The sequence below is a fragment of the Mytilus galloprovincialis genome, chromosome 1 (genome assembly GCF_965363235.1).
Source record: "Mytilus galloprovincialis chromosome 1, xbMytGall1.hap1.1, whole genome shotgun sequence".
Classification (NCBI taxonomy): Eukaryota; Metazoa; Mollusca; class Bivalvia; order Mytilida; family Mytilidae; genus Mytilus; species Mytilus galloprovincialis.
In genome coordinates this window covers 50,417,721-50,444,037 of record NC_134838.1, presented here as the reverse complement: position 1 = coordinate 50,444,037, position 26,317 = coordinate 50,417,721, and the positions used below count along the sequence as shown (strand labels likewise).

The following is a 26,317-nucleotide window of genomic DNA, read 5'->3' as shown; positions in this document are numbered from 1 at the left end:
AAATGACTGAGGGTAGCATTTTTTGACTTTCACAACCCGTAGAAAAGTTGGGACATACATAAATGAACTGTTGCAACGAAATATGACAGATTTGACAGTCATTATTTGTCTTTTACAGACTAAGACAGTCGTACAACGACTGTTACTGGTATGGACAGTTGTTTTTTCTTCCAGTAGTGTATACAGTGCATTTACATCGGCATTAATGTCATTAAATCAACCAATACATGTACAACTAAAATTTATATAACTTTTAATACTAAACAGATAAATGGCTGCTTTACTCAAAAGGTAGTGATTTAAAATGCTTAATTTTGGTATATCTTATTTTTGCTCTATGTGTCAATTCCGTGAAATTCATTATTCAATAATGTACTGGTGACTAGTTTAAAATATGTAATAAACATGTTTAACAACAGGGATTTAATCTGGTGGCATGGAGGATCGATAATTAGTATTAAAAGAAATCGATAACCAGGGCAAATTAATCATTATTTTGTGTTATACATGATTTTAAAATTATTATTCATTTGATTTAACAATTAACAGTGAAACAATCTATGAACTTGAAAACATAGTTTTATAAATTGTATTCTTTTTTTCTTTCCATCAAGAAAGCGCAAAGCAGAAAGATACAATTTCAATTGTTACAAACATGAGTTACGTTTACATAAGACGTTCACTGGAGCTCCAATAAAAAAATGGAATTGCAAATCGATTAAAAACTTGCAGGGTATTTCTATGAACTTGAAAACATAGCATTATAAATTGCATCCTTTTTTTTCTTTCCATCAAGAAAGCGCAAAGCAGAAAGATACAATTTTAATCGTTACAAACATGAGTTACGTTTACATTAGACGTTCACTGGAACTCCAATAAAAAAATGGAATTGCAAAATCGATTAAAAACTTTCAGGGTATTGACAAAGCAATGAAAAAAAATATGTAATATAAATCTAAGAAATGTATGCTAGAAGAAGATTACTTGTTTCCAACGATTTTAAAATCTTCAAACGGTTTTACAGAAAGTCGATGATAATGGACTAGTTCGTCTATCTAACTTGTCTAAATATCATATGACATGGACACATAATATCATCTTATTTTGAATAAGCTTTTTGTACTTTTTTTTTTTTTTTAATTTCATGTGCCAATTAAACTATAATATAACTACAACGTTACCATGATTCACCAATTTAGTGTATCTTCGAGCAAAAAAAAAACTCCCAAAAATCCAAGTTCAGAATTTTCAATTGGATGAATTTAAACTTCCTTCTACTAAAAATATATTTGTTGTTAAACTTTTACCGTAATACGATATCTAATGCATATGAACATAATGTAAATTCGGTCACATTATGTATTTATCTGCGATCAAACATATAAAGACATAATTTGACAAAAATATACATGACCTGCAATAAACAAAGAAATTTACATCCATTATATGCGAAGCGTTTCATTCAATAGGTTTTCCTCAAAGATCTAACAATGATTCTGTTATGGGTATATATTTTACCATATTTTTTCAGAGTAGAGGCTCAAGGTATGTTTCTTTTTATTCGCTTTTTCTTAAATCTGTTGAAGAAACTATAAAATTACCATTATTTTAATTTAAGGCTAGTGGTGCAATACGCCGGTTTTAAAGTTGAAGGGAAATGTATATCTTCAAAATAAATATGAGCTATGAATGTAAATGAAATTTGTAATTTCATTTCGCTATTTCAATATCATATCGTAACACAAGATATAACCATGACCGGGTTTTGAGATAAAGTTGAACAACTGCAAAATTGATTATATCAACATTCATTATTCCCTTTTAGTGATAACTATAAATACATGTATCGTTTGTTTGTTAAAAGCCAGCGTCAAATGGATATTCAAATCCACAGAGCATGTTATTTGTGATACATGTAAAACAAATGTTTTGTGGTTTTTTTTTGTGTTTTTTTTTTTATCCAATGAACAAGAAATTCAAACTGAGAGAACTTACGCATGTAAATGTATGGAAAAATAGGCAGAACTAAGGATTGACAAATAGAACAAAATTTTAGAGGAAGCTGGCATTTGGTGTAATATTGTCATAGCAGGGTAAAAATGAAAAAGGGAAACCCGAAAAAAACATAATGGCAATTGTTCACAAAAAGTATGAAAAAGGATATCACCTGGCCACAAAACATGGTATCTTGCTGTAAGCAGTTCGAGGTTGCTAATTCCGTTCTAATTTTTTTTTTAGAGATTATATATAATTCCTAAACTAGCCAGTGATTCTACATAATCCCTGAAAATATCAGGGATTCTACATAATCACTGATTATACAAATTCACTGTAACATATACATTGCTATTTCACTTACATCTAGAAAATTTCCAAAACAAATCAGTGTAATGAATTCATCGAACAACTATTTTAAAAGAAATGAAATAACAGTGACAACCGGGTGTGATACAATTGCTTGTTTAATAAAAATAATTACAAGGGTTTCTGAAGTTACAAAGGTACAAAAGGGACAAAGAGCTAGATCACTATTTTTCGTTTGTCCGTTCGTTCGTCAGGGTTTTTTTTTACGCTAACAGTTTTTTGCATCAATCTCTAAAAAACCAATAACATGATTTAAATGAATTTATTAATTATTGATAATCAATGAATTTGCAGTTCGGAAGCAAAAATTGACATTTAATATTATTTTATTAAGCTGTTGGCTTGTATCAACAACACATTATATTATGTTTCAGGGTAATTTTTCAATCTCCGGCGCAGAGTTCATATCCGTTCCATATATGCTCTGCAATAATGCACTTATTATGTAGGACATATTTAGTGAAGTGATACAAAGTTTTGGACGGAACGGATATGATTTCTACACGGAGATTGGGAAATATATAGAAGGTTTATAAAACAGTGTCATATTTGTGTACCCTTTTAGTTAACAAGCTCTTTCTTTATTTTAACAAGTTTTGGGTTTTGAAAAAAAAATGCATCGTAAATCACTGAAATGACAGTCATTTGTACCTTTCATATTACCAACTAGATAATTTCTTGTCCACATAGTTAGTCCAAATAGTATCCATAAGCTTGGCATGGAATTCCATAAGGAGAAGACACAAACAAATTAAATAAATTTAAAACAATAATTCATACAGTATATGTGGTAAAAATTGTAATAAAAAATTTCTAATGAATTTTAACTTTAACACTTTATAAGTTAAAACTTATAATGGGAACTATAAAATTAATACTGAATCGGATGTATTGGGGAACTCAATCTCCTTTAAATGACACAAAATATTTACAATATTGTTCACGACAGCAAGCCGAACCAAACTCATAAAGTATCTTTTAAAACAATAGCCTTTTTAAAGTTTGGTAACCAGAACACCTGTAAAAATCGCCCAACGGGGATACACTCTGGTGATAAAAACAAATCACATTATTTGATTTAAGATAGATCATAGGTATGTTTCCAGAGATAAAATTTTGTTATACTTTGCCGTAATGAAGACTTAACTATGCTCTTTTCAAAAATATATTAAAACGGAATATTTTGAAAGAAAATAAAAAGAGAAAATGGTGTCACTAAACTTGTTTTCTTGCTACAAGTAAAAATAATAAATTTCCCTATCATTCCAGTATCATTTTTTTCTACAAGAGTTATCTCCCCTTAAATGGCTTAGTTGAAAGCATGAATCTCAAACACAAATGTTTGGTATTTGTTTAAATATTTTGATTAATGCAATACATCAGCAAATTTTCTTTATTTTAAAAGCAGTCTAACCAATAAAATTGCACATCTGTCAAAAAATTTGAAGATTTGGGCAAATAAGAAGACCGATTGTGTACTGTGATATTACAATCCAAGATGGCGGTATACCATAAATCTACCTTAAATGAAGACTTGTTTTTGTCAAAGGTATATCGATAAAAAAAATTAAAGCTGATATTAGCTCATTGGACAAATAGTATGTAGCAGGTTTACATATTGTAGAAAACAATAGACTAGAACAACGTTTGTAGGCTACTAGCATACATTTGTAGTTATTTGATATTCCCATCAATTATCACAATGCATGCGAGATTAAAAACCATTATTGGTTCTTGCAGTGTATTGTAAGAATCCTACAGTCTTTTATTGCAATTCAAAACAAGTAAGTTGGAGAAAACCGAAAATCGATACCCATTACAAGTCTACAATATGGACTAAATTATTCGAATGTTTTTTATTGTATTTTTAGAAAGTACGAAACTACTTTATTCCAACAGAGACAAAATACTTCTCTTGGACACAGACACGATGAGCGAGACAGAGATTGCAGATCCACCCTCTCAAGTGATTGCTGTTGATTATCATCCAGAGGAGAATTTAATTTTCTGGACAGGATTGAACCCTCCAACAATATCTAGGTATTTCGAACATAACGCGTCGCTTTTTCTTTACAATTTTGGAGTTTGAAACTTTCACATAACAACAGTAACTAAAAACTAAAACTGTTTCCTTCTAGCAGCTCATTGTTTCGAAATCCAAATATTCCGACCCAAGGATTTCTCAATTATCACACATATATACATTTTTACTTATCTTTTCTTGTCTTGTCCGGAGATATCTGATATTCTAAAATAAATGTAGATGTAAGACACGCAATTTTGAATCTTATTTGTAATTATACTACCTCTCCTTATTTCTGTATTCCTCTCTGTTTAACGTTTTGACTAAAGGACTCTAGCCTTCTCTAATTGCTGGTTCGTATAGTTTTGCATTTTTGTGCCTTTCCGAAGTCAGATGCATCTTGTTTTTGTTAGTCTGGTAGGTTGTATTTTCAATTTTAGTTCCTTTATATATTTTGGAGTTTAGTATGACGTCCATTTTCACTGACCTACTAAACATTTTAGGGGCCAGCTGAGGATCACCCCGGAGTGCGGGATTTTCTCGTCGCGTTAAACTCCCATTGGTGACCTCGGCTGTTGTCTGCTCTTTGTTGGAGTTGTTGTCTCTTAGACATATTCCCCATGTTCATTCTCAAGTTTTTTGGTACGTTTATAAATTTACAAAACTATTCAAATTCAAAAATCGACAGTATCTTATTTAAGGAATAACAGTACTGTAGTTGAATAGTTGCCACCGTCAATTGTAGATTTGACGGTCGCAAATGCAGTTTTACTGGCGACGCGTATGCATAAGGAGAGGTAGTATGATTACAAACTCTTCAACTACAGTACTGTTATTCCAATTCTAATGCATTTCAAAAAGAAATAATACGATAAAAATTGAAAAATGTCTAAATTTGACAAATAAATAAAATCCGCGAAACTTCATGAATGATTGTGGCGCCAAGACGTCATGTATTAAATAGGCGAATTCAAGGTAGGTGTTGTTGTTTTTTTCTCGATTATATAGTAGTAATCGAACATTTGTCATTTCAAAATGGTTGTCCCTCCTTAGTTACCTTAGTACGCCTGGTCAACTGTGGATTTGACGGCAGCTTTTAGCCAATGAAAATAATTGTTACATACAAATTGCATTAGAGTACAAGTTTGACTTCTTAATTTGGTATTAAAACCAAATATCACTAGAACACACCCGCGAAATCGCGGGAGTGTCGAGCTTGGTTGAAAGTATGTAATCTGTTGTAGGGAAGATAATTTAAATGATGTTATGTCTAGAGAATTTCAGAAAAGGTATCAAAATTCATAGGTACTTGGAGACGGGACAATCTTATTAAGCACTCTCCCGTTTTTCCAAAGTCCATTTGGGGGGGGGGGGGGGTTCTGTTAAATTAAATTATTTTCGCGTTTCTGTATACTATGAACATACGTATACTATAAATAAAATGTATTTGCTATTAACTATCAATTTTAACTTTCTTCTCCAACGCGATCACTGCTATATTATATAGCGAAATCGAGGGCATTAAGAGTTTGAAAGTATGTAAACTGTTGTTGTAGGGAGTATTTTGGTAAAAAAAAATGTTGTGTCTGGAGAATTTCCGAAGAGGTATCAAAATTCAAAGGTACTTGGAGACAGGACAATTTTATTAAGCTCTCTCCTTTTTTTTTGTTTTATGTTAAATTCCATTATTTTTGCGTTTCTGTATACTATGATTATACGTATACTATAAATAAAGTATATTTGCTATTAACTATCAATTTCAAGTTTCTTCTCCAAGGCGATCACTGTTATCATGGTTAAATTATATTTATAGAGAGTCTATCAACGCGAAAAATTATTGTCCTGTCCTCGAGTACTCGGCCTAACTCGATTCGTCCGACTCGGGTTGACTCGAGTTAAAAGATGGTTGCTGATGCGCCTGTGCGCAACCTTTCCCGATCGAAGTCAAAACTCTTTCATCGAGTTGACTATCTATCATAAGGGAAGGGAAAAAATAGTATCTACTGACATGAGCATTAAAATTGTTATCTGAATAATAATATTGTTTGTGAAAAAAATTCGTTCTGAGAAAAAAAAATCTGTTTTATTTATAAACATTACCGATAGTTGATACTCACATGAACACTATTTGTAAAAAAAAAAAAAAAAAAACAGGCAACAATAAAATTCCCCTTGTCAGTCCCTTTCTTCGGCTGTATTTTGTATCAATGTTTTGTGTTTGCATTAATTGAAAATTACTGTGCAAGTTTAAAACCGGAAGTCTTGTATGATTTATAAGTTGGTCTAATGACCGCAACAATATCCGGACGCCTTTATTTTCGTTTTTCTCCCAAAATAATCCAGACTGAATAGTCATAAGAATAGATGACAAATGCGACTATGCTTGGTACCCATAGAACACAGAGGCATAATGATTAGTTTATTGTGGAAGGAGGAGAAGTGACACACTTAATAGTATAGATTACTGATTAAGTTCTAAAGAATATCTAAAAAAAAAAAGACTATTGAATGTATCCAAATAACACATTTAGCAATAAAACGTGTGTCCGCTTTCATAAATTTTGAATCAGCTAATCAGGTTGAACTGTAAGGTGGAAAATCACATAATATGAAAAATTTGATATTGTAAGTTATTATTTATAATGTGTTGAGTCACGTGGGGAGACACATTTAAGAATACTTAGAATGAATTAAAAGATAACATGTGGCACTTGTTCGATCGGGTAATTGGTGCCAATAAACCTACAGTTAAGCGTATTGCTTATTAAAATGTCTGACACATACTCGTTTTAACAAATGGCCTATCGACCACCAAATGTTTGACTTATCTGCTGTCAAAATTTTCTGGTATTTTTTTCAACAATCGTTGTGTTAATAACATAGTCAAAGCCAGGTCAGACAATGAGTACAACCAATAATGAAGAAAAAATGATTTTTTTATGATTGGATTATTGTAAGCGACATATTAAACCGGTTGTAATATAAATATATATATATATATGTTTGTACATACGCGAGATGCAATTAGCTCATGCATTAAAAGGGGGAATTTAAATACTAGTAAAACCATTTGGCTCGGACGAGTTGTTTTATTATTGAACAAACTTTAGACGGATTGGTAGGACAAATTGGAAAACACACATTGAAGATACAAGTAAGTACTTGTTGTATTATGTTAAGTGAATTCAATTTGACAATTTTCAAAAATATATTTATTTTCTTTCATCTAAATACAATGATTATACTGATGAATGTGTTTAACATACCATTTGTACAATATTACGTCATTTAAATGATGCTTTCAAAGTATTTAGTGTTGCATTTCTGTAAATATAGATATAGGACGATGTGGTGTGAGTGCCAATGAGACAACTCTCCATCCAAATAACAATTTAAAAAATTAAACCATTATAGGTCAATGTATGGCCTTCAACACGGAGCCTTTGCTCACACCGAACAACAAGCTATAAAGGGCCCCACAATTACTAGTGTAAAACCATTCAAACGGGAAAACCAACGGTCTAATCTATATAAAAAACTAGAAACGAGAAACACGTGTAAATTACATAAACAAACGACAACTACTGTACATCAGATTCCTGACTTGGGACAGGTGCAAACATTTGCAGCGGGATTAAACGTTTTAATGGTACCAATTAAACCTTCTACCTTTTCTGAAACAATAGCACAACATCACAACAAAGATAAAGATACAATTAAATGTCAATTGGCAGGCTTAACTATTCATTTCAGTTTGCCGTAGGAACTTACTTTACGAGAAAAAAACTTGCCGCTTTTACTATAAGGTTTCGTAAAAAAATATTTCATCGAAAGCTGATATACACTATTTATTCAACAACAACTTGTACAGGTATTTTCCAATGTAGAAGATGGTGGATTGAAGCTGTGTTTATAGCGCTAAACCTCTCACTTGTATGACAGTCGCATTTGGGTTGTTCACTCATTAGAATTGACATTGGAAATTATCGCACCGCAGGTAAATTATCACGCTGTGATTGATTTAACGACGTCACGTGGTTACCCCCTATCAGACCGTTGGAGGTTAGTAATTTTCATAGGGGGTTCATGACGCGTTAATGGTGACGTCATCTATTAATCTTGTTGTGTTTCATTGTTTATTTTTACAAAACGCAGCAGAAAAAGTTAAGCGTGCGATAAATTCGTTATACGGTTAACTATTGACCCCCTATGAACCATAGAGGGTGAATAAATTCTTTAGGGGTTTCGGACTCCGACCTCACCCCCTATGAATTTTAATAACCCTCTATGAATCCATAGGGGGTCAGTAGCGAACCATATAACTTATATTATCTCTGATGCTATGTTACTATCAGATAGTTTTAAACAAGGATCTTAATTGAATTGAATGGAACTAAAATATTCTAGAAAATTTGATAAGTTCAAGATCTAGAACGCACTGGTATATCCCTCTATTAGAAGGAGTTCATTTTTTAAAACTTTAATGTTCCGGAAGAACACTTACCTATATTATATTTCGATGGAAAGAGGAAAATGTGTAAAAGAAGAAAAGTTTGGTCGTAAAAATCCAGAGTGGTCACATTTTTGTGAAATTAAGGTCAAAGGTCAGACCTGAAAATATCAACATTTCAACCTCAAGGACAAAAAGGAAAAACATCTTATCCGAAGTATTTGGTTAACTTTTATAAAAAGTCAAAAATGTATTAATAGAGAATATCATATGGCGTTTTCAATATCGCATCCGTATCAACCCGAGACACCAATATAATCCCAAGAGCTCTGCTCGAGGGATTATATTGGTTGAGGGTTGATACTGTGTGTGATATTGAAAAAGCCATATCATATACACTTTATTATATACATATACCTCAAGTAAATGTTTTTTTATGTGACATGACGTCATACAGATAAGGAGGTTTGAAATGACGTCATACAGATAGGTTTAAAATGACGTCATACAGATTAGGGTTTTGATAAAGCCTTTGCAACAGTGACTGCAATCGATGACGTGACGTCATACAGATTAAAGGTGTGATAAAGCTTTTGCAACCGTGCTGATATCAATATCATCACGGGTGGCTGATACAGCACGCTTGCCATTGATTGTATTACACATACAATTTATCTGTATTTACTACTAAGTATATAATAAACTAAAATATAACTTATTTACAGAAAATACGCGAAAGAACTACTATAGATATTCAAATCTCTAAAAAAAAAATAGATTAACTTATCCTAGAGAATGAACATAATCATATCAAATTCATTGTGAAGAAAAACTAAATGGTGGAGGTGATTGATGGAAAGGAAATTTCCATGATTAAAAAAGGTACCAATGATGTTTTTATATTTTTGAGTTTTTGACAAAATGGTTTGAAATTTGCCCGACAAAATGTGCATGCAGTATCGCAATAATACATTTTGTACTCTCAAATGTCACTTACTGTTTTTGAACTCTATGGTTTCTCGTTTTCAAGGAAAAACGCGTTAAATTTCAATCTGAAAAACATCCAACATTTAGTTTGAAAGTTTTACTCTGGGATGGTATTATATTTATGTCTTCATCATTCCAATAATTCTTGATGATATGTGCATCGAAAAAATTTATGAAAATAGCGGGAATTTAACAAAAACATTTTGTTTTTGGACTTTAAAGTGACTACCCAAAACCGTAAATTGAGGGGTACCCCATAATAGGGCTAAAATACAAACATGTGACCATAGAAACTTTTTACGACCAGACGGAAATTGCAATATAGATATTATTCTATCATTTAAAACAATTTGAAGCCGTGTGCTGTTCCGGAACATTAAACTCGTTAACTAAGTGTCTTTTTCTGGGTCAGTTGCAGTACTATAAAGGACATGCAATCTTTGAATGGTTGCTAAACATTATTTGCACCATTTTATTATAGTTTCAAATGGCATGAAACAAGATATCTTAGTTTGGAAATCTTTTTTTACCACATTGAATACGCATACATATACATGTCGTGGAATTAGGGTCATACATATCAAATTCAGTATATGCTTAAATCTTTTAAGGATATGCTTAATTTGATATAGCATAATTATACTTAAAATGATTATAGTATATGTTATGATCAATTAAGCTTATGCTAAATTATTAAGATGAATTGACGCGGAATCAATGTCATAGTTATTTCATTTCAGCATAAGCTAAACTCATTTTATCTTATTCTAAGCTCATTGAAGTATATCTTTATTTAAATAAAGTATATGCTGAATAGCTGAATCTTAAGAAAATATTATCCAATGAATTCAACCGTAGCATAAGGTAGAAACCATTTGATTTCTGTGAAAGGATTTGTTTATCCTGGCTTTTTTTCACAAAACATGTATAAAAAAAACTATTGTGCAATATTGCGGTCATTCGTTTCTTCAAACTTCATCCTATGCCACTTCCCATTAAAATCAAATAGTATCTATCATTGTTTTTAATTTGAGGTAGGCCAGAATAAAATTTGAAGAAAAGCATCACCTAAATATTGGACAAAATGGCAGGACTCAACATTGCTCTATCAGCTGAACAATTCAGTATATATGAAATTGATTTTAGCATATTCAATTTGTATAATCGATAAGTATGACCCTAATGTCGCTCCAAACATATATTCAGGATTCTAACTTGGAAAATAAATAGTCCTGATTTTTAATTGTTCACTGATAGTGTAGGTGGACACTATGAAGGGTTGTTGGGCATTTTTTTAATGGAGCTTTGGGATACTTAAAATGAAAAAGACAGTGACCAAAAGACAAACTCTCTGAAATTCCTCTGAAATTCCTTAATTGGAAATGGTTCATATAGCATTAACCTTTTTTATATTATTAAACATTAACCTTTTAAATTGACTGTGTTTGACAGATTGTTTTTACATCCTAACACCAGATAATGTTTAACAGCTAAAATTATTTCATTTCCCTAATGCGTTATGTTTATTTTGGGTTTGTTTTTGTTTTTTTTTTTATATGAAAGCACTTTATGTTTGGGAAGCATTTTCCTAAAAGCATTTAGTGCATTTCCTAGGTTTGGATACTACAAGATCTGTTTATATCAGCCTAAAGAGGTTTGACAACTACATTGGTTATAAAATTGAAAGTAGTTTGCTGTGTTTACTCTCAAATTATAAATCATCAATACCGCACCACAATGGTCCCTACTTTTGTCATTTAGATGGGATAGCAATGACTTGATATCAATTTCACTCAATTTGTACAATACCTTTTTCTTTTATTAGAATGTTAAGAGATTCAATACCGATTCCTTCAGAATAGGTTCACAAACACATGCATATTTAAAAGGACAAAATTAAAGGAAAAACAAAAATAATTGATTAATGAATGGTGCATTCATTCAAAAGACATCCGTAAAAATAATCATAATCTTTCAGAAATGAAAGGCATGTGGTAATAGGTTACTCTGTTAGATAAAAAGGCTTCAGAGCACACTAAAAACAAACCAAAATGCACAAATTTATGCTTCGATAAAAATCATAATACACAATTATTTGGCTTGGTTTGTCGGGGATGTAATGGTTCAATGTTACCACGACAATTGATGCTGTGATCGGAAAGGGTCCGATTAATTTTTAATTACCTGGTGGAAATGATTTGGTTAATTGTTGTAATGGTAACTTGTTGATTTATACATGTGTATGAGAAGTGTAACTGTACTTTATATCATTAAATTATGAAATAATTTCGCTAACACTCAGTATAAAATAATCGAATATAAATGCCCAACCCATGGTTAAATGAAAACACATCTACAGCTGCTATGAATTATTTCGATTCTAATAGGACAAATTCGGTAATTTTGTTAACCGTGAAAGCCCTATACATACGATACTGTTTTGGCTGTTCCGGATCCGTTTCACCCAATTTTGATAATATTAGTAATATTATATAATTCAATGATTATTTTTTATAATCGCATTTTTCACTTGTATATTTTCTTCAAATGTAATTTTATTCGTTTTAAGGTGTACAAGAAGCTTTGAAACGCCAGGTATTTACATACTTGTGACGTCACCTTGATTCGTTTCCATGCCAAGACAATTACATCATTTCGCGGAATTTTCGTTTTATGAAACTTTACCATGAAAAATGAAGGAAAATTGACTGATAAATTCATTTGGCTATAGATAGAGATAAATATATTGTATTTGAATCTTGGCTTTTGTAAAAAGTAAAATCGCAAAAATAATGAACTCCGAGGAAAATTCAAATGGGAAGTCCCTATTCACATGGCAAAATCAAATGACAAAACACATCAAACGAATGGGCAACAACTGTTATATTCCTGACTTGGTACAGGCATTTTCAAGTGTAGAATATGGTGGATTGAACCTGGTTTTATTGCGCTAAACCTCTCACTTTTACGACAGTCTCATCAAATTCCATCATATTTACAACGATGCGCGAAAAAATAGACATAATAAATAAAATAGTAAAAATATTGGTACAGCAGTCATCAGTGTGTTACAATATTAAAACAATTCTCCAAAAAAGCATAAAAGCATCAATCAAATTAAAACCATATTTATTGCTTCGCGTGTCTGCCGTCAGAAAATTTATACGTCACACAGGAAGAAATTTAGTCGTTCAATGTTTACACAAAATAGTTCTGTTATGGGAACATTACTTTTAGTACGCCCTCTTTTCCCGAATATGACCATTCGAATAAGACTAATTGTCGAATTTGTACTAACATGAGCAACACGACGGGAGCCACATGTGGAGCAGGACCTGCTTACCCTTCCGGAGATCAACCCCAGTTTGTCGTGGGTTTATGTTGCTCAGTTTTTCGTTTACTATGTTGTCTTTTGTGTACTATTTGCGTTTACAGTTTGTTTTTTGTCTTATGAGTTTGAATGTTCCTCTGGTATCTTTGGTATCTCTTTTATCAAAACCATCCAAACTGCTATTGACCTAATCATTAACAATTCATTCAGGGCATTATCTCCTGATGAGATGTAAGACGGAATTTATTTTGGTACACACTATTTATTAGCTATTTTACTAATACTTGAAGAACTAGGTATTGAATTATGTGTTGCCTTGTGTAACAACATATTTGAAAGACTATTAAAGTTGCAAACATTTTGTGTTGGCTTTAGTCCCGAATTTGAATTATTGGTTTTGGTTGAACATTTGCATATTTACTTATATTGCATACTTATTTGATATATTATGTTGATTTATTGCTGAAAATTAAAAGGAATTGATATGTTAATGTAAAACTGTTAAACAATGATTAATTATCAGCTATAGACTGTAAATACAACTGTTTCACAAATCAAGTTTCTTTGAGGGAGATGTGTAATATTCATAGATATTTTGTTTTTGTTTACATTATTATTGGTTCCCGAAATATCTCTTACATCCATAACTTGGGAATGTTGCCAGTATAAATACATATGGAGTACAGTCAAATTGAATTCTGAGGAAGACCCAAAGTATCAGTGTAAACTCTTAAAAATTTCGGAGCATATACATTTCGAAATTATGCTTCACAGCCCTATGCTTTGACATTTTGAAATACAAATTTAGTGCATATGAACTTTCATTCCAGGTTATAATTTTTTACACATTTTACAGCTGAATCAATAATAAAAACATAATTATATTGTCATAAACTGTTTTATGATGTGGCCTAGTCAAAATCTGATTGTTATGATAATGTTGTAAACTTAAAGCCAAGACAAATTTGCTCATTCTAAAGTTGTGTTTCTTTTATTCATGAAACAAACAATTGAATCCTGACATATAAACTAATTGCATGACATAGGTAATTAGGTCTTTCCACTTTTCTGTGGAAAGACCTATTGTTTTTCTACTGATTATTAGGGGTCTTTCTACCTTTCTGTGGAAAGACCTATTGTTTTTCTTCTGATTATTTTTTTTTCTTCCGCCTAATTTTGTTCTTGCGATAAATATTTGTTTCGCAATATGTTGCTTAGCTATTTGGTATATGATATCGAACAGTTTATGCGCTGTTATCTATTAGGAGTTATCTCCCCAAACACTGTTTTCCTTGTGTCCACTACTCCTTCGCAACCGTAAAAGATTACGACCAATTTATTTTATAAAATTGCTCGTTATATCCTTCGCATGATTTGTCCTATTTTGATTGGCTCCATATGAGAGTTATTTCCCCTTCTGCATTTGATATAAGTCATATGCATTTCTATCTTGTAAACCATAAATGATAGAGACCTAGGATCTTTTGATTTGAGGTCCTTGGTCCAAAAAAATGAAAATTAGGTCAAGGTCAAAGGTCAAGGTCATATTCTTATTTTTGAATTTGGCTTATTTTCCATTTTTCCCAAAAACCGTATAAGATATCAACAATTTTTTTTTTACTAAATTGTTAGTTGCGACATGTCGTAACACGTAAATTTTGATTGGAAGGGTACGTTGAGTTTTCTCCCCTCTTGCATCTAAAAATACGCGTATGGTGATATAACTCATTAACCAAATATAATTAAGACCTATGGTCTTTTGATTTGAGGTCCTTGGTTTATGACCTTGAAATTGATCTCAAGGTCATAGTTGAATTTGACGTTCTAGATTTTGACCTTTGCTTTTACCTCATATGCATACATACTAAAGACCATGAGACTTTTGGCAAAAGGTATCAAACCATTTAACCTTGAAAAAAACAACCGGAAGTGACCTTGTGTAAACCGGAAATTGGTTTTTTTTTGTACTCCTATTAATATAAAAGTATATAGAACCAGATATTTTTACGGAAGCGGTCCGTAAACTCCATATGAGAGTTATTTCCCCTATTGTATTTAAAATAAATAAAATGTAATTGTAATTGGTAAACCATAAGTGATAGAGACCTAGGTTATTTTTTGGATTTGAGATCCTTGGTCCAAAAAAAGAAAATAGGGTCAAGGTCAAAGGTCAAGGTCATTTCTAAATTTGGATTTTGGATTATTTTCACCTCTTTTCCAACACGATATAAGATATCGACAACATATTTTTACTTAATTGTTAGTTGCTACATGTCGTAACACATACATATTGGTTTAAAGGGTACACTTACTTCAAATTAGAGTTTTCTCCCCTCTTTTATTTTAAAATATGCATATGGTGATATAACTCATGAACCAAATATAATCAAGATCTAGGGTCTTTCGATTTGAGGTCCTTGGTTGATGACCTTGAAATTGAGCTCAAGGTCATAGGTTGAATTGACGTTCTAGATTTTGACCTTTGCTTTTACCTCATATGTATACATGATAAAGCCATGGGACTTTTTGCATTAGGTTTCAAGCCATTTAACCTTGGCAAAGCCAACCGGAAATGGCCTTGTGTAAACCGGAAGAAGCTATTTTTTGTACTTTATTAATATTAAAGTATATAAAACGAGATATTTTTGGAATCAGTGTCAAGTAAACTTTCAAATAATACCAGATGAAACATTTTTCAAACCGGAAGTAACAAATTATCTCCCTTATTTAAAAAATATTTCATTGAAACCATATATTTTTGGAATCAGCGTTCAATAAGCTATCATTTGACGCTGGAAATTACATTTTAAACCGAATTTTACTACTTTCAAAATACATGGTTTTTGGTGCAAAGACCTTCAATTGTTCTCTGAACAATTGGTTTTTAGTTCTTTTATTATTTGTGTCAGTTTTGTATAATAAATATGATATACAATGATGAAATTTAATCTATATGGATTAAAGTTATGTTTTGAATTGTTGTGTATTTGATTTATCTTCCTTTTTATCTTTTGATTGATGCAAGCAACATATTAAACCGGTTGTGTTATATATATTTTTCTGTACAAAAGCGATACACAATTAGTTAGTGCATTAGTCGTGAATTTAAACAACAATGAAACCAGTTGTTTCGATCATGTTGTTTTGTTGTTTAATAAACTATAGTCGGAGGGCAATTGACAAATAAACCCAACACATCCTAACCCAATAATTATGTGTTTACTACTGATACCTGTTTTTATAATTACAGATTGCATATGCAGTTTTTGCCAAAGCGTAATGGCTATGAAGAATGATATGTTGAAACGTTAGACATTTGATAGATGGTGCTATGATCCCACAATGAATGTGTGTGGCGGAATACTAGTAATCCCTTGTGTCACATTTTCCACGTTTTGATATATAAAATAAAGCTTTCTTTCAACGCAATTTAAAAGGAAATTGTTTGAAACATTCTTTTTATCATTACATCCAACTCAAAATAACACGAAATGTACAGATCGAATATCTGTATTAAGAAATCTATATTAAAAATAAAGGATGTCAATTTTTATATTGTACCTAACCATAAATATAAACACAGATGAAGAAACGGTATTTATAAGAATTCTTTATAGTCAATGTGTTAAAATTTGTTGCATGTAATGTAGCTTGTAACAATTGTAAGCACATATTAGTCCATCATGCACGAATTTTCACTCAATCACTGGATTGGTTGGTCAATTCCGTAGAAAAATTTCATTATTTATAAACACACACTGATTTTGTACTGAAGCATTAGGATTCTAAATATTGCATAACTGTTTATAGAAATTTGATTCATATCCAGTATTTCGAAATGGAAAAATGGTGGGGCATATAACACAACGTTAGCAGTAGAACATGTAAAAAGTTTATGCATTCTCCATACCCCTCTTACGAAAAAGAAATAAGTTGTATGTCACTTAAAAACACGCGTATTATTTATCAAGTACGTAATAATCCATCATGCATTGCAAAGCATTCAATGGATTGGTCAATTTTTTGAGTCAATAGATATTGCTTATTATGTATTAAAAGAATCATATTAACGGGACCGGTATTATGCCAACAAATGATAGTGTGTCTTTCCTGATTTAATGTAATTATGTTTTGTATGAATACACACCTTTTAACGGTCCTCAATCATTCAGAAAAAAATGTAGAAAGAACTAATTAAAATTATGTCAATTTAAAATAAGGGTATTAAAAGAATTACGCGAGAATGAAATTGAAACATAATACTCCTGTTTGTTCAAACGAAACGAACTAATGCCCCCCTTTTTTTTCCATCCTGCCCCAACCCCTTTTTTCTACCGACACACACCACACAAAATTAAAAGATTGTAGTATCCCATTCATCAAACTACACTTTATTATTCTGAATATTCTGAATACACATAGCTTTTACCTATCCCGTAGTATTTTTTTTTCGAGTCTCAGGTTTTTGTGAAAACCATTGGTGACCCCGTAGGTATAAATATCCCTTTTAAAAACAACGTTGGAAGTAGGTGTAACAGACACACGGTAACTTTGTCTGATCCAGTTGATTGGACAATCGAGCGCGCAATGAAATCGTTTCGTCTGCACTGTTATGCATTTGATTCTATACATATTTGACTTTCAAATGTTTTGGTATTGACGATCTTTGTAAAGGTGTGATGTTATATTTGTTATTCTCGTGGGATTTTGTCTGATGCTTGGTCCGTTTCTGTTTGTGTTACATTGTAGTGTTGTGTCATTGTTCTCTTATATTTAATGCGTTTCCCTCAGTTTTAGTTCGTTACCCCGATTTTGTTTTTTGTCCATGGATTTATGAGTTTGAACAGCGGTATACTACTGTTGCCTTTATTTAATCCAGGAAAGTATCTTGAATTTCTTTCTTCATTTTAACTATTCTAATATTTTTGATTTGAGCGTCACTGGTAAGTTTTAGAACGCGCGTTCGGCGTACCAATTTTAGTTTTTTGTATTTACGAGTTTATTTATTAAGTAAAAGCATAATGCATCATCCTGATTGATACATTGAACAACTCCATCAATTCAAATACATGATAAATCTCAAGAAAAATTAACATTATCCAAGCTTAATACAAAATTATAACTTAATATATTTTGCTATATTTGTCTCTTCAGACAGTGTATTTGTTTTTAAATCATTGATTATCTCCAAAAAGTCTTTACTTGTGTTGTAATTAAGTATTTATATTTGAAATTCAATACATAATTTATATAAAATTCGACTTATTACTCTAGGAATAGCATTGATCACTGTTTATCTTTTTTTCATGTCCTTGTCGGATTTCAGACTTTATTACTCATTGATTGACAATAACACTACCGCAGTAACAGTAGTTATTTCTGAAGACATTCAAAACCCAGAAGGCATTGGAGTTGATCCGATTCATGACCATGTGTATTGGACTGACAGTGGAACTGATCAGATTGTAAGAGCTAATTTGGACGGCTCAAACAGAACGATTATAGTTAATTCAAACCTTGACAAACCTAGAGCCATCGAACTGGACCCTTCAAATGAGTATGTTTTCTCACTTTTTGTTGCAGAGTTAAATTTTACATACAAAATTTAAAATGTAACATTGCGTTTCTGATACTTATTTCCTTCAATGATCGACCAATAAGGATATTAACTCTCAAAAACTTTCCTTGCCATATCAAATATTGAATGAAAACTAAAATAAAAATACCTTTACAAGTTGACTATATATATATATACAACTCGTCTAAACATTAACCCAACAATGTTAGATCTCTAAATTTTCTTTCTCAAATCAAATTTTTTGCTCTTCCCTCGCCGGGATTCGAAACCATGCTACTGAGATATCGTGACACCAAATCGCCTGCACTGCAGCCGTCCCGCTAGACCACACGACCACCTGGGCTTCTTCAGTATTGTGAAGCCCAGGTGGTCGTGTGGTCTAGCGGGACGGCTGCAGTGCAGCCGATTTGGTGTCACGATATCTCAGTAGCATGGGTTCGAATCCCGGCGAGGGAAGAACAAAACATTTGCGAAAGCAAATTTACAGATCTAACATTGTTGGGTTGATGTTTAGACGAGTTATATATATATATATATATATATATATATATATATATATATATATATATATATAATGGTCTGTGGATATTGATGGAGGTTATAGATATTTTTCTACTTTCTTAGAAAATGAAGGAACAATTATTGCAATAGGTTATGTAATAATAGAATAGTATATAGAAAAAAGTATGCCATTATAGGTCAATGTACGGCTTTCAACACGGAGCTTTGGCTCACACCGAACAACAAGCTATAACGGGCCCCAAAATTTTTAATGTAAAACCTTTCAAACGGGAAAACCAACGGTCTGATCTACAGCATTAAGGTAGCACAATACAAAGATTGTTTTACTTCCAATCACTAACCTTTAAAATGCTGTAACTTTATGAATGCATAAAAGATAATAAAAGAGGTATATAGATAGATAAAAGATTAATCTTTTAAATGAATACAATATTTTGATTATGCAATCATTATGTAATCAATTATTATGTAATTAGTGGCAAAATCTTGGTCAGTTCACTTGAATGAATTTATCTCTATCATCTCTTTAAGTATACAGAAAAAATTTAAAGGATGTTTCAAATTGTCCCTATAGTATTCCATTCTCTCATAAATCTCTTATTAGTGTAAACATCCTAACCACATAAAAGACGATAATGTTTAATTAGGTGTAAAATTTGATCTATACATTCTATCTGAAATATGAGACACCCTTTTGTAGATAATGGCCATAGGAACAACAAGAAATAAAATCAACTCTCTAGGGATACCTATGCCAAAGCTAATTTCATTTAAAAGTGGAAATTAAGTGAAAAATATTTTGGACACAGTTAACATTATAATTGGTTACATAATTGTTGCATAATACTAACATTGCATTAATTTGAAATAGTAATCTGTTAGCTATCCAAAATTACACATTTTATAAATTTTCAAGCATTATTTAGAAAGTTACAGCATTTTAAAGCTTGGGAGTTGGAGTTATAAAATCTTTGTATTGTGCTACCTTAATAAGCTCACAAAAAGATGTCTTTGGAATTTTACAATTTGCATATTTTTATAAAGAAAATCTACAATGTAGTAGAGATTCAAATGCATTTGCATTTGAAAAAAAAACAATAGACTGATTTTGAAAAAGAATTAAAGCATTTAATGTTATGTAACAGTAACATGAAGCGATTCTTTTACACTAAACACTGATATTACAACTTGATCGCTAGTTGCAGTAGGACACTGTCCGTATACCAAATGCATGAAAGTAAACAAATACATTTCGATTTTGAGGGACATTTTGCGCTGAAAATACTATTCAGGGCAAATCTCAATAAATTAAAAACTCAATTGACATTAGACAACTCAGGAAAACTTAACCAAAATTGTCGTTTATCTTTGCAGGATGATTTATTTTAGTGACTGGGGTTCAACTCCCAAGATAGAAAGATGTAAATTTGATGGAAGAGATAGACAAACTATTATAACCACTGATATTCATTGGCCAAATGGAATTGCTTTGGGTAAATACATGTCATGAGAAAAGTGTAAAAGAAAATAATGAAAAATAATTATAAGCACGTCACCAAATAAACCCAGAAAGTCAATAGAATAATTGGTTAATTTGAAACGTCAATTTTATCAAATTTCTTAATAGGAAAACGCTTTAATTACACTAAACAGCAGTACAAGTCTGTAATGGCCTTTATCTGTATTCGTCTGTACAGATTATTACTGAACCAATGTGAATTGGTCTAAATTTCAGTCTAAATTTTAATCGACATTACTCGATCCAGTTTTAACTATAACCGTCTGTACTTATTTGTACTTGACTTATCTTTGCTATCGAAAATAATCTGAACTACTACATGACCAGTCTGAAACAGTCTTAGCTCATTTTCGACATGTACTCGATCTGTTTTTATCAGTCTTTATCATACTCGACTAATGGTCTAAACAAAACTCGATCAGTCTTAACCATACTTGACCAAATAACCTTTCCCAAGTGAGCTTTCTTCATCACTTGGCGTCCGTGGTCGTCATCGTCGTCGTCTTCGTCCGGCGTCGTCTGTTAACTTTTACAAAAATCTTCTCCTCTATAACTACTCAGCCAAATTTAACCAAACTTGGCCATAATTATCATTGGGGTATCTAGTTAAAAAAAGTGTGTCCGATGACCCAGCCAGCCAACCAAGATGGCCGCCATGGCTAAAAAAGAACATAGGGGTAAAATGTAGATTTTGGCTTATAACTCTGCAATCAAAGCATTTCGAGCAAATCTTATATGGGTATAATAGTTTATCAAGTCAAGATCTGTCTGCCCTAAAATGTTCAGATGAATCGGACGACTGGTTGATGGGTTGCTGCCCCTGAATTGGTAAATTTAAGGAAATTTTGCCGTTTTTGTTTATTATCTTGAATATTATTATAGATAGAGATAAACTGTGAGCAGCAATAATGTTCAGCAAAGTAAGATCTACAAATAGGTCAACATGACCAAAAATGGCCAGTTTACCCCTTAAGGAGTTATTGCCCTTTATAGTCAATTTTATCATTTTTTCTTAAATTTTTGTAAATCTTTTACAAAAATCTTCTTCTTTGAAACCACTTAACGAAATTTAACCAAACTTGCCCACAATCATCATTGGGGTATTTGGTTTAAAAAATGTGTCCGATGACCCGGCCAGCCAACCAAGATGGCCGCCATGGCTAGAAATAGAACATAGAAAATGTAGATTTTGGTTTGTAACTCTGAAACCAAAGCATTGAGGGCAAATCTGAAATGGGTAAAATAGTTTATCAAGTCAAGATATTTCTGCACTGATATTTTCAGATGAATAGGACAACTGGTTGTTGGGTTGCCGCCCCTGAATTGGTAATTTTAAGGAAATTGTGCCGTTTTTGGTTATTATCTTGAATATTATTATAGATAGAGATAAACCTAAAACAGCAATAATGTTCAGCAAAGTAAGATCTACAAATAAGTCAAATAAGCAAAATGGTCAATTGGGCCCTTTATGAGTAATTGCCCTTTATAGTCAATTTTAACAATTTTCATAAATTTTGTAAATTTTGGTAAATTTAAGGTAGCACAATACAAAGATTTCTTCACTCCCAATCAGACAACTTTAAACTGATGTATTTCATTTCATCTTTCTTTATATTTTATAAATGAGGTACCAAAAGAAAGAAGAAAGATTCATCTTTCAAATTGTGATAATTTCATCATGGCATAATTATTACATAATCAATTGTTATGTAATTAGTTGCTATATTGTGATGTCCACACTTGAATGAATTTAGCGTCTTTGTTCTTCATATCATCCCAAAATATTTTATAGATTCTTGTACAACACAGCTTGACTTCCAAAACTGTGTCTCAGATTTCCAAAAACATCAATAGAACAAATTTTATACCACATTGAATTTAGTGATCTCTTATGAATTGATGTTGCAAACTTCATTGAAGATTTATTAGAGAATGAAATACAACAGGAAATATCTGAGACACAGTTTTGGAGGCCAAACTGTGTTGTGCAAGAATCTATAAAATATTTTGGGATGCTATGAATAACAAAGAAGCTAAATTCATTCAAGTATGGATATCACAATATCGCAACTAATTACATACCAATTAATTATGTAACAATTATGTCATAATGACATTATAACAATTTGAAAGATTAATCATTCTTCTTTCTTTTGTACCTCATTTATAAAATTTAAAGAAGGATGAGTGGGGTTACATCAGTTTAAAGATGTCTGATTGGGGATGAAAAATCTTTGTATTGTGCTACCTTAAAAAAAATCTCTCTTACTACTTGGCAAAGTGCATTATAGATATATAGATTGTTAACAGCTAGAGTGTTCAGTAAAGTAAGATCTACACACACATCACCATCACCAAAACACAATTTTGTCATGAATCCATCTGTGTCCTTTGTTTAATATGCACATAGACCAAGGTGAGCGACACAGGCTCTTTAGAGCCTCTAGTTTATTATGACTGTTGAAATAAATTTCTTTTCTACTGACTTGACAACAGCCACAGTAAATAATGATATATATAAAAAAAGATTTTAACATTCTTAGTTCATTCACAGATTTTTCGAATAGAGATACATTTGTAGTAAAATCAGATTTTCTGATAAAATAATTTAGTTATATTGATTTTTAAGTTTTAGAGTTTTGTTAAAAAAATAATTAACATAAAAAACAACACCTATTATACTGAGGGTTATAAAACCTTATAAAGATGCTTCTTGTTTGTCATGGTTTTTTTTCTTCTTTCAAACTTAATTCCCCTAAATTCCCTAATAAAAACTACATAGGTTTCATGTTTACATACAATAGTTATTTAATTATCTTTTATTGAAGTTACAACAGCCAACTAAAATCACTGAAATAAATCTATTCTTATTATGATTTGGAATATATGTATATGTTTTCTAGGCACTTCATACATATTCTAACGCCTGGTATTTCTTAATCATAAGAAATCCGATGGATTAGGTATAATTTGCAGTTGTCACTACACATAGGCAGACATATACATATAAGTACGTCGGGAAGGAAGTTACGAATTAGATCTACTCTAACATCGTTAGGTTGATGTTCTAGGCACTTGAGAATTAAGTACTAAATATATGCAAAAGCATTCAAAATTTTTAGCAGACCATGTTTCGTTTAACAGTAAAAATATGCTACGGGGTTATGACTTTTTCTTTAAGGATTTCATAAAATTCTGTAGTATTTTTAAATATCCTAAGGGAGAAAAAAATATCCTACAGGATTTTGTCACTGTTTTCACTCCAGTTGCCGAACCAGATGAGCCACACTAAAACATCTTTTGGTATAGTGTTACCTACCCCCAGAGGTACATTATTGCCACTTATGAGAAGTGCAAATTAATCTAAGAACATGTGAGTTCTAAAATCAATTTTTGAATATTTTGGTGAAAAAAAGGATTTTTGAAATATCAAAAATTCCAAAAATATTTTTTCTTATTCACAAAACTTTCCATATACACAGTATATAAACAATTTTTGTAGCCTTTTGCGTGAATAGGAGAGAAAGTTTACAATTCAGACGTTTAATTCCATTTCACAAGTCATTTATCGAAGAGAAATGCCGTAAAATCTATCTCAAAAAATCTTGTTAGACACTATAGATAAGAAATACATGAGTTTAAAAATAATAAAGCTTTCTGTTTACCTGTAAAACTCACATGACCTGCAGTAATTCAACCTTATCTAACTACTTCTTGCATGCCATGTCTTTAATTTTGACAAATGTTTTTAAGAAATCGTTAAATATCTCTGAAACATTGAAAAAAAATGAATAACATTGAAAATATTAGTCCAACAGTTTTGAGATTTTTTATCAGCTTGTCTGAACTTTATTTCAACAGGTCGGAACTCTACCTTATATGGATATACATAAAATAGAATACTTATGTCCTCGCACATGTAATTTATTATTTACGTGTGACGCAATTTGTTTTGTCCTAGGTTTTTGACCAATCCAATAAATGAGTAACAATGCAGGATGGACTACTACGTGTTTACAATCAACCGGAAACACGTGTTATTAACTGAAATACAACACATTTTTTCATGCAGTGGAGGATTCACAATTTTGCTTAGTTTTTCACTTTTTGTATACACATTTATAGTTCGTGATATAAAGTATTCTTTCTATGCTCAGATTAACGAAGAGTTGTTTCTATGCAAAGAAACGAGTGTTTGAATTATCCGATATAAATCCATTAATATGATTGATGATGACACGGAGATTTTATGTATTCGTGCACAAGACAGCAACGAAACAACAATGAAGAACACAGATATCACTAAGACAAACTAACTAGTAATGCTAGTCGTTGATAACAGTCGGTAATAATATTCACGAGGGCAGCAACTTTCGTATAGATATTTTAATAAAGTAAGGGATCCTTGAATTTATTGTTCGTAAAAAAGGGAAAGAATTAGAGTGTGTCAAATATCTGTTGGGGTCACTAAAATTTCACGGTTTCAAAAATATATATTTTAGAATATTATACCTTTATTTATGATTAAAAAGTAATTTAAATCGAGGAGAGGTATTTTTTTTTTTAATTTGTCTTTAAGAAACACCAACGTATATTCATCAATCGGGGAAATCCGATTATAGCTTGTTATCTATTTCGTCATGAAGAGATATTTTATCGTTTCACACTGAAAGGAGATTATATTTCTTTCGAATTTTACTTTCCCTGTAATATTGTATTTTAGGATTGACCTTTTTCAGATTTGACAGAAAAGAAGTTGTTTTGGTGTGACGGTTGGTTAAATCAAATCAAATCAGTCAATTTCGATGGAACTGATGTTCAGATGGTCCGTGAGAGTTCATGGAATTTCAATGTAGGCCATCCTTTTGATATTGAGGTTGACGGTAAATATCTGTATTTTGGCAGTTGGGATCATGATGCACTTTTCAAACTACTAAAAGAACCTCAATCAACTCCTCAACTCATCACCCAGATTAAACCAAATGATCCTATGGGCTTTAAAATATACAGATCTAACATAGGTGAGTATTACATACAATGCAAAGGTAATAAAGAAACATGCCGTTAAAAAACGTTGCTGTATAGTTTTTCTGTTAAGGTTCGAGGCGATGAGTGAAGAAGAACTATACTGCAGTTTGCTTCCGGTCTGTCATTTTAATGACATTTGATTTTTTTATCTGACGTGTACGACGTTTCAAAACAGATGTAGTACATGTTGTATTAAAGGAGGAGACAAACTAGCATTTGATTTTAATCTAGGGAACACGGAAAGGGGTTAAATAAATTCAGGCCTGGTCTTTTTTGTTGTTGAAAAAAGCAGGGTGTGCCATTCCATCGCCTCGTCCCCCTCTTAAAAAATAAAAACAATATCGCACGTAATTGGCTCAATCGTGCAATAGCGAGTTGTTATGAATTTTATCCTTTGATTAGATTTTTTTTTTTTTTAATATTTGCTGTCTTTTTTATTGAAATATAAATATCGGTACCATCATTTCTTCACTTTTAGCATTGTCTAGAAAACTATTTATTATCTTTTTTTAAAT

At 31.5% G+C, this 26,317-nt stretch overlaps 1 long non-coding RNA gene across 1 annotated transcript; it reads left to right on the top strand.

Moving 5' to 3' along the window:
* Positions 1-1,463: 1,463 nt before the first annotated feature.
* LOC143077458 (uncharacterized) lies at positions 1,464-25,785 on the top strand. Its single transcript, XR_012978948.1, has 5 exons — positions 1,464-1,545; positions 4,236-4,404; positions 18,482-18,712; positions 20,630-20,748; positions 25,514-25,785. It is a non-coding gene; the product is annotated as an uncharacterized LOC143077458 (long non-coding RNA).
* The last annotated feature ends 532 nt before the right edge of the window (positions 25,786-26,317 follow it).